This window comes from Saccopteryx leptura, chromosome 8, assembly GCF_036850995.1.
Source record: "Saccopteryx leptura isolate mSacLep1 chromosome 8, mSacLep1_pri_phased_curated, whole genome shotgun sequence".
NCBI classification, from domain to species: domain Eukaryota; kingdom Metazoa; phylum Chordata; class Mammalia; order Chiroptera; family Emballonuridae; genus Saccopteryx; species Saccopteryx leptura.
The window spans coordinates 76,386,448-76,394,974 of NC_089510.1; positions in this window are offsets into that span (position 1 = coordinate 76,386,448).

The following is an 8,527-nucleotide window of genomic DNA, read 5'->3' on the forward strand; positions in this document are numbered from 1 at the left end:
CAACACTCTACCAATAAGCCAACTGGTCAGGGCTGAATAAATACACATTTTAATAACCTTGTGAACTCAATGACACAATTCAACATAAATTTGTTTAGTGTATAATATGCACATTGTTTATTGGAATTTATGAAAAATAGCACCTCAGGACATGAGACCAAATAAATACCTAAAAATCTTTGTAATGTGAACCTCTATGGGCCAACTATAAAGAGAGGTTGGTACATATTTGTTCAGTATTAGTAATAATTTGGAAATCCCAAAATTCTAAAGTGCAACAGTTGATATTTAATGAAGTCCTTTTTTTCTAAGCCAGGTGTAAATTAATGTCTGAGAGCAAAATAATATTGCAGATAAATATTAAAGTAGAGAGACTTTTCAGTTACATAAAACCAGACAAATGGAAATGTATTGCTTTTGTTTAATTGTGGATAGATGAAGGTCAACAATAGTAAGCTCCAGATGGGCGACGGCAGTGATTTTTCTGATAAAGTCCTGCTTCCTGCCTTCATGGCCTCTATGCAGCCACTTTTCACCACACCCTATGCGCACACACACACTCTGCCTTTCACCATTGCTTACGTCACTCTCAATCATTGCAAATGTCTAGATCCCTGTCTCCCTTTTCTTACATATTAAGCTCACCCCTCAAATAAACATACCTTTAAAATCCCCCCTTTTAGGCCCCTCCTTCTAATACTTGACCACCTTTTCAAATCCCTCAGGAGAGCACATAATCTTAACTACCCTTGTAATCCCATCTTCACAGAACCGCCCATAAGAAAGCATATGATATTAACTGTTTTTTTATTTCATCCCAGAATTACATCTTCCCACCTTCATATAGTCTTCCCTGCATTCCCTCATTAATCTCATATGCATTAAAAAACAAACAAAACAAAAAAACAGTGCAAACTCTTATTCTTCAAAGCATTTATCTCAGTCTGTTGAGATCTGGCTTCCAGATGTATCCTCTGTTTGACTCAAATAAATTTTATAAAAATTCTCCACAGGTTTGAATGTTCTTACATCAACAATCTGTTTATTTGAGCTATAATGGTTTTTATAGGCACAGTAAGAGAAATTCTTGTCTTAGCAAGCTTGAGGCTGGTTCCCCGAAGAGATCATTGATGTAACGATATCTCATGTGAATTGTATGTGTCTGTCATAATGGAAGAAGGGCTTTCACTTCTCAGTGTTTAATAAACACTGAACGAGTGAGTTAATGTATCATTTAGGAAATTATTTTTCTCCCTCTGTTCCTCATATTTGATGTTACAGCTATAAAATATGCATTCTTACTTGTAAATGAGTAGTATTGCTTCTGTTGTGAACATTATGTTAGTGTCTTGAATAAGATTTGAAATCCAACATTAGGTGGCCCTGGCCGGTTGGCTCAGCGGTAGAGCGTCGACCTGGCGTGCGGGGGACCGGGGTTTGATTCCCGGCCAGGGCACATAGGAGAAGCGCCCATTTGCTTCTCCACCCCCACCCCCTCCTTCCTCTCTGTCTCTCTCTTCCCCTCCCGCAGCCGAGGCTCCATTGGAGCAAGGATGGCCCGGGCGCTGGGGATGGCTCCTTGGCCTCTGCCCCAGGCGCTAGAGTGGCTCTGTTTGCGGCAGAGCGACGCCCCGGAGGGGCAGAGCATCGTCCCCTGGTGGGCAGAGCGTCACCCCTGGTGGGCGTGCCGGGTGGATCCTGGTCGGGCGCATGCGGGAGTCTGTCTGACTGTCTCTCCCCGTTTCCAGCTTCAGAAAAATACAAAAAAGAAAAAAAGAAAATGAAATCCAACATTAAAGGTATCTTTTGTAGTTCTTTACTAATTATAAAATTTTTCTCAATGTTACTCCCACATTCAAAAACCAAATCAATAATTATAATTCTGTAAATAAAATATTTATTGATTTTTCAATATTTTTATTGCCTTAGACAGAGTTATATCAGTATTTTAAGAAAAAAGTAAACTGAGAAGCTATTTCTGATAGATAAAATGAGTACTCAGCAGCTATCTGAAAACAGTGCAGGCCCAAAGGAGGAGGAAGGGCTTGAGACAGAACATTCTCATTCCTTACTATGAAGTTGTAGTTAATTTGCTTGCTATTCTCTCTCTTAATGGCTCCCTGGACTTTACTTTGAAGTGTAGCAAAAAGTTTACCTTTGCAGGAATATCAGGGAAAGCTTATATAGGGGATGGGCCTGACCATTAGGGAGTTTAAATCACAGTGGTTGTTTGCAAAGCCTAGCCACAGGCCCAGAGGTGCCAGGTCCCAGCTGTTCCTGGGAGGTTCCTGACCTCTTGGCTGTCTTCAAGATTTACCAAGGACACCAGAAAAGACCACGCTGATTAGACCTGTGCTACATCAGAAAAAAGAAAAAAAAAAACTTGCAGAGGAGGTGTTTCTGCATTCTCCTGCTCATTGTCAAGTCAGTGACCAAGGCCACAAACCAAGATATGCTCATCTCAGCATGTCCACGTGCACCCAACCCCATGCCAGCAAATGCCTGCAGCAGACCTTATATCTAATGCTCTCTCCCAAAACTCAGGGCTGACACCCTTTGTTGGTCTCAGCCTGCTTGTACCCAGGCACCTTTAAAATAAACTTTCCTTTTGGAACACACTAGCCTCATGTTTTTGGTTCTGCCCATAGTTTCCACCTTTCAATTTCATGTTATCTTTCTTGATAGAATCATAGAATCTCAGGTCTGGAAGGGGTCTCTGAATGTGGTCCCTAGCCAGGCTGAAGCATTCTGGACTATGGCTATTCTAACCCATTGCTTCTTGAACAGTAATGTTCATATAAATCATGCGGGGATGGTGTCAAATGCAGCTTTTGGAGAGAGACCCAAGATCCAGCTTGTTCTTAATGACAGTCGAGGAAGAGCCTTTTCCAGCTTCTTTTTCTTTAACTGATTGGAAGGCAAACTGAATGAGACAATGTGATAGGGTTGCCAGATTAAATACAGGGCACTGAGGTAAATTAAATTCCAAATAAACAGTTGTTGGAGAGGAACAAACTTACCTCTATCCTCAGGGCTCTCTGGCTAGTTTAATCATCAGGTAGACATGAGATAGATTAGCAAGAAAAAATAACCAAATTAATACATGCATATATAGAGAAATCCACAAACACGAGAGTCAGAGACCTCACATGCACAAGAGGTTCAGAGACAGAGGGGGGGTTGAGGTATATGGGACATTCTGAGCTAGGGATGAGGTTATGCGTTTGGGGGCTTCAAAGGGTTATTGTAGGGTGATAAGAAGAGAAGATGTTTAGTAAATAAATATTTGCCATGCGTGTTGGTGAGCCAGAATGATTTTATTGCTTATAATCTCTTATTATGGGCATGGCTCCTAATTTAAGTTTTTCTAGGTAGTTAAAAGGAGGGGAAGAAGTTTCTCTGGAGCCTGAAACTAAAATTGCCTTTAGCTCAAAGTAAACTGTGTGCCTCTGAGGCACATTTGGGGTGGCTTGTTCTGAATTCCTACACAACAAATAATTTGCCAGTCAGTGTAAGTATCTCAAATATTGCATGGGACATACTTATACTAAAAGGAAAGAAAGAAAGAAAGAAAGAAAGAAAGAAAGAAAGAAAGAAAGAAAGAAAGAAAGAAAGAAAGAAAGAAAGAAAGAAAGAATGAAAGAAGGAAGGAAGGAAGGAAGGAAGGAAGGAAGGAAGGAAGGAAGGAAGGAAGGAAGGAAGGAAGAAAGAAAGAAAGAAAGAAAGAAAGAAAGAAAGAAAGAAAGAAAGAAAGAAAGAAAGAAAGAAAGAAAGAAAGAGGGAGGGAGGGAGGGAGGGAGGGAGGGAGGGAGGGAAGGAAGGAAGGAAGGAAGGAAGGAAGGAAGGAAGGAAGGAAGGAAGGAAGGAAGGAAGGAAGGAAGGAAGGAAGGAAGAAAGAAAGGGAAAGGCAATACCTCCTAAGAAGGGTTCCTGGTGACTAACTGGGCTCAAATTTAAAAAACAGAGCCTAGCAGCCATTGCTACACAGGGGGTTCTCATGCAAACTTACACTTCAGGAAGAAGCCTGCACTGAGCTGCCTGCTTAGCCTGTGTTCCTGCCCTCTGAGCCAACCCCTGCAGAGGAATCCTATTTCCACCAATAGAACTGAGACTTTCCCCTTGAAGCTGCACAGTTACATCCCCATCAGTACCTTTACTGACCAATAAGAGCAGCTCCATTCTAACTAATCAGGATAGTGCCTTTTGGACCAATCAAACTGAGAACTTGGAGTCCTCATTTCCATGAGGACAGACCATTGGGGGACCAGGGATGGGCACTTCTGTCTATATAAACCAGCTCCTGTCTGGTTCAGGGAACTTGCTTCCCCTTTCATCTGAAGACTGAAGTCTGTGTTATCCCAGCCGAAGCTGGAACTGGAGTTAGAACACCAAAGATGTCTCACTTGAGCAGAGCAGAGCTGAGCTGATCAGAGGGGAGTAGAGCAGCTATGTCTAGCCAGAAAGGGACCTGGCTTCAGGGCCACCTACCCCCAGGGCCTCTGCCCCCCTTTTTCACAGCCTTGCTGTGTTACAATTGAGCTGTTTGAACTGATTAAAATTTTCTTCTTCACTACACCCCAAATTGGGGATCCCTGTTGATGTTAAATTGATACCCACAACCTTTGTTTAATATTGTTTAGCAGACATTCAAATTTAATGGGGCATCCTATATTTTTATTTGCTAAATATAACCACTCTAAATAGGCAGAAAGAAAAAAGAACACATGGGTTTTGGCATCAAGATTGAGCTGACTTTGAGTTTTGACTTGTCCTTTACTAGCTGTGCAAATGAGGAGTCCTATAATTAGAGCCTCTGCTTCCTCATCTGTAAAAAGAGAGATAAGAGCACTTGCCTTATGGGTTGTTGTGACATTAAATGAATGGATACACATGAAGCACTGGGCCTATATTAAGCGGTTAATAATAAGGTCAACAGCAATGATACTGATGAGGTTTGCCCATGCTATTAATTCTGAAAACAAAAAGAGCATTGACTTTATTAGGTGTCAACATTTGTAATGTTACATTTTCATGTTGCCTCAGCATAGAAAACTATTACCTGATTTTCATGCAAACCTGGTTTTCTATATGAATAATCTTGATCAGTGGTTTTGACATTTTAGTGTGCAAGAGAATTATCTGGATGACTTGTTAAAACACACATTGCTAGGCTCCATCCCTAGAGTTTTTTATTTAGTTGGTCTTGTGTGGAACCCAAGAATCTGAATTTCTGACCGGTTTCAAGGTGATGCTACTGCTGCTGGTTCAGAGACCAAGATTTGAGAACCACTGATCCCTGTCACAAGGATTAGAGCTTTTTCATGCTCTTGCATTCTTTGGTTAAAGTGGTGCCACCTACTGGACATAATAAAAACAGACGCTTCTATTTGCAAGAGAAACTTTAAGCCCTTTAAAAAATGATCTTGAGGGTCCTGTCAAGATTTTATAAATCTTTGTGCTTTTTATAAATTGGGAATAGACAAAGAATTTTTAATATGACACAGAATAAAAGTAAGAATTGTAAGTGTAGAAAACATTAAGAGTGAATGTATAGGGGCTATACTGCCGCTGGTGGTACTGCTGCCTATCACTAGTTGGTTCCTAATCCCCTCAGTTTCAAGGCAGGAGGGAATATATCGTAGTACTGTAGGCACACAAAAAAAAAGATATTCTCTTCAGGCCTTTATGCATTCTTCTGTAAAATGAGAGAATAATCTCAAAAACGTTCTTCACTATTCTGTGATTCTACCCAAACATCATTTTGCTAAGCTTGAGCCTTTGAAAGGAAAAAGATCACATTTAGGATGAATCTCTGTTCTCTGACATTACATAGCCCTCTTGTTTATAAAAATAGCCTAAATGTTTTTGGGACTACCAATTACTTGTGCTTTTTCTTTCCAGGAGAAGATTTCTGTATCAGTAATACAATAATGATACCAATTCCCTTACAAAGTTTTTTTAAGGACATAATACAAGTGGAAATAGTTGTTGTATTAGTTGTCTAGCTCTGTCATATAAAATACCACAGCTGGATGTCTTAAACAATATGAATTTGTTTCCTCAGTCCTGGGGGCTGGGAAACCCCAAATCAAAGTACTGGCAGGGTTGGTTTCTGCTGAGTCTTCTCTTCTTGGCTTTTAGAAGGACTTCTCCTGGTGTCTTCAGGCGGTATTCTGTGTTCCTGTGGACAAATTTCCTCTTATTATTAGGACACCAGTCATATTGGATTAAGATCCACTTTAATGACTTCATCTTAACACAATTACCTTTTTAAAAACCCTATCACCAAATGTGGTTTCATTCTGAGGTACTGGGGATTAGGACCTCAACATATGAATTTTGAGGTGACATAATTTAGATTGTAAGCCTTGTGTTTAAAGTACTGTGCAAATATTGTTTTAAAATAGAATCTTTATTTGGTTTAATTTTTCCCACTTGTAAAACAAATGCATTTTCATGAGGGAGTTCTGAGGAATAACAACTGTAACATTCTGTTGCATTCTCATTTCTCTAGCTCCTCACAGTCTGTAGTTAAGAAGAGGTTTCCCCAGAAGCTGCTGTGTTCCAGGTGCTAGGAGAGGAGGCCATCTACCCTCAAGCAGTGTAGTAGAAAGAGCACAGAGTCAGAAAACTGGGTCTGATTCCAACTCAGGAATTTTTGTACTGAGAACTTTGGATCCACATCCAGTGTCTCTGGGTCTCAGTTTTCTCCTGGGGAAAATGGGACTGTCACATCTGCCTCAGGTTGAAAGTAAGGGAGATACCCACCTTAATGATCACTTAACAGAGTGGGCTCAGTAAATGGCAGTCACACATCGTGCGTTTGGCCTCTACTAAGGGGGAATGAATCTTGCAGAAATGCCTTGACCATATCACACTTTTCTTTGAGGTGACTGGTACAGCCACTTCTTTCTTCTGAGTCACTGCAGATGTACAGAGCAAAAAGCAGCCTACCTCTCTCACCAAGGTGGAGTCATGGCTCCCTCTGCAGGGGCCAGCAGGAATAATGATTATTGCAATAACTGTTCATCATTACAGCCTCATGGGTTTATAGCCCTGGAACTCTCACACCAGCCCCTTCCTTTGCACTGATCAGTTCTTAGAGGCTCCCGCAGGCAGGTAATAAATGCTGTGTCAGGTTAACACAGCTCTCAAGGGAAACTTTAGAGAAAAATAGGCTCTAAAAAATACATTAAGCAAATTTTCCCAATGCCAGACCACTAGGTAGAGCTTTGGGCAGTCTTAAGTTACTTTAACTAAAATAGTTCCCTATTTTAAAATAACTCAAAGCGTAGACTACCCAGATGCTTTCTGGGGAAGGCTTTCTTAGGAGGGGAAGCTGTCATATCTTACTTAGGCAATTACCGTATTACTTAAAATGTGAAAAAACAAGTAAAAGCATTAATAAGCCCAGCACCCTAAACAACTATACTTATTTTTATACAAAAATTTCTAATCTAATATTTGCATATGTATATTTTTAAAATAAGGTAAATATTGTACTGTGAAAATATTTTTATTATATCATTTTCACTGAATCTTAGCTATGAAGCAATTTCTATATCTATCATTTTGATGGTTTGTGTTCTACTCTGTAGATTGAATAAACAGATTTCTCCATTTCCCTATCTATAAGCTTCTAGGTTTAGGTTGCTTTTAATTTTTTAAATGGATGTTGCAATGCATATCTTTGTACATATATTTCTCATTTCTTCCTTCTCTTATTTTCTTACAATAAAGTTTTAGAGTTAGGAATGAATATTCAATGTAAATTAGACTTTAAAATTAAGTACCCCTAACTTGGCTGACCACTGATGTATATGGTCCTTTAAATCTTTGATTCTTTGTAAAAGGGCGGCCTCTCCTGTTGTTAAAACCTTCAGTACTGAGGCATAGAGGAGAGTGCCATCTGCTGCCTTGAAAACATTACTTTCTGTAATTTCCTGCTTACTCCTGGAGAGCATGACTGCCAAGGTTGGGTCTGCTCTCAGGTTGGGTATTAAATGACAATGATGGAACAGTGGCCATTATATGAGGTCACATTGGCAAGTTACCAAGTCTAGTGTAACCTGTATGTATTTACAATGTAGAATGCAACCAGGCACTATTTCCTGCCTCCCTTAGGAAATACTAAGTCTTATCTATTGGTTGACAGGTGTTTGTAACACAGGCCACTGTAAAACACCGTGTGCTGTGCTCTCTGTCCTGTTTACCTTCTTTCCACTGATGCAGATCTAACCACCTACATCACTCAATGGCTGTCCCGCACAGCTCTGTGCTTTGGCCATGCTGCTCTACGTGTACTTGTGAAATGACTTTCTCAGTGGCTCTGGATTCTGGTTAGCTTTGGGAGTCTCACCTCACTGCTCTTTCTTTCCCTGCCACCAGCCTTCTCATATTGTCGTGTCTCTGCATGTCCCTTATAGTCACTACCACAACTTCCATAACTGCTCTTTTCTTATTCTACAGGGTTTTCCATGTCACAAAAACTCTTCATGATTTGCCCCTGACAATTTTCCAAGTTAAC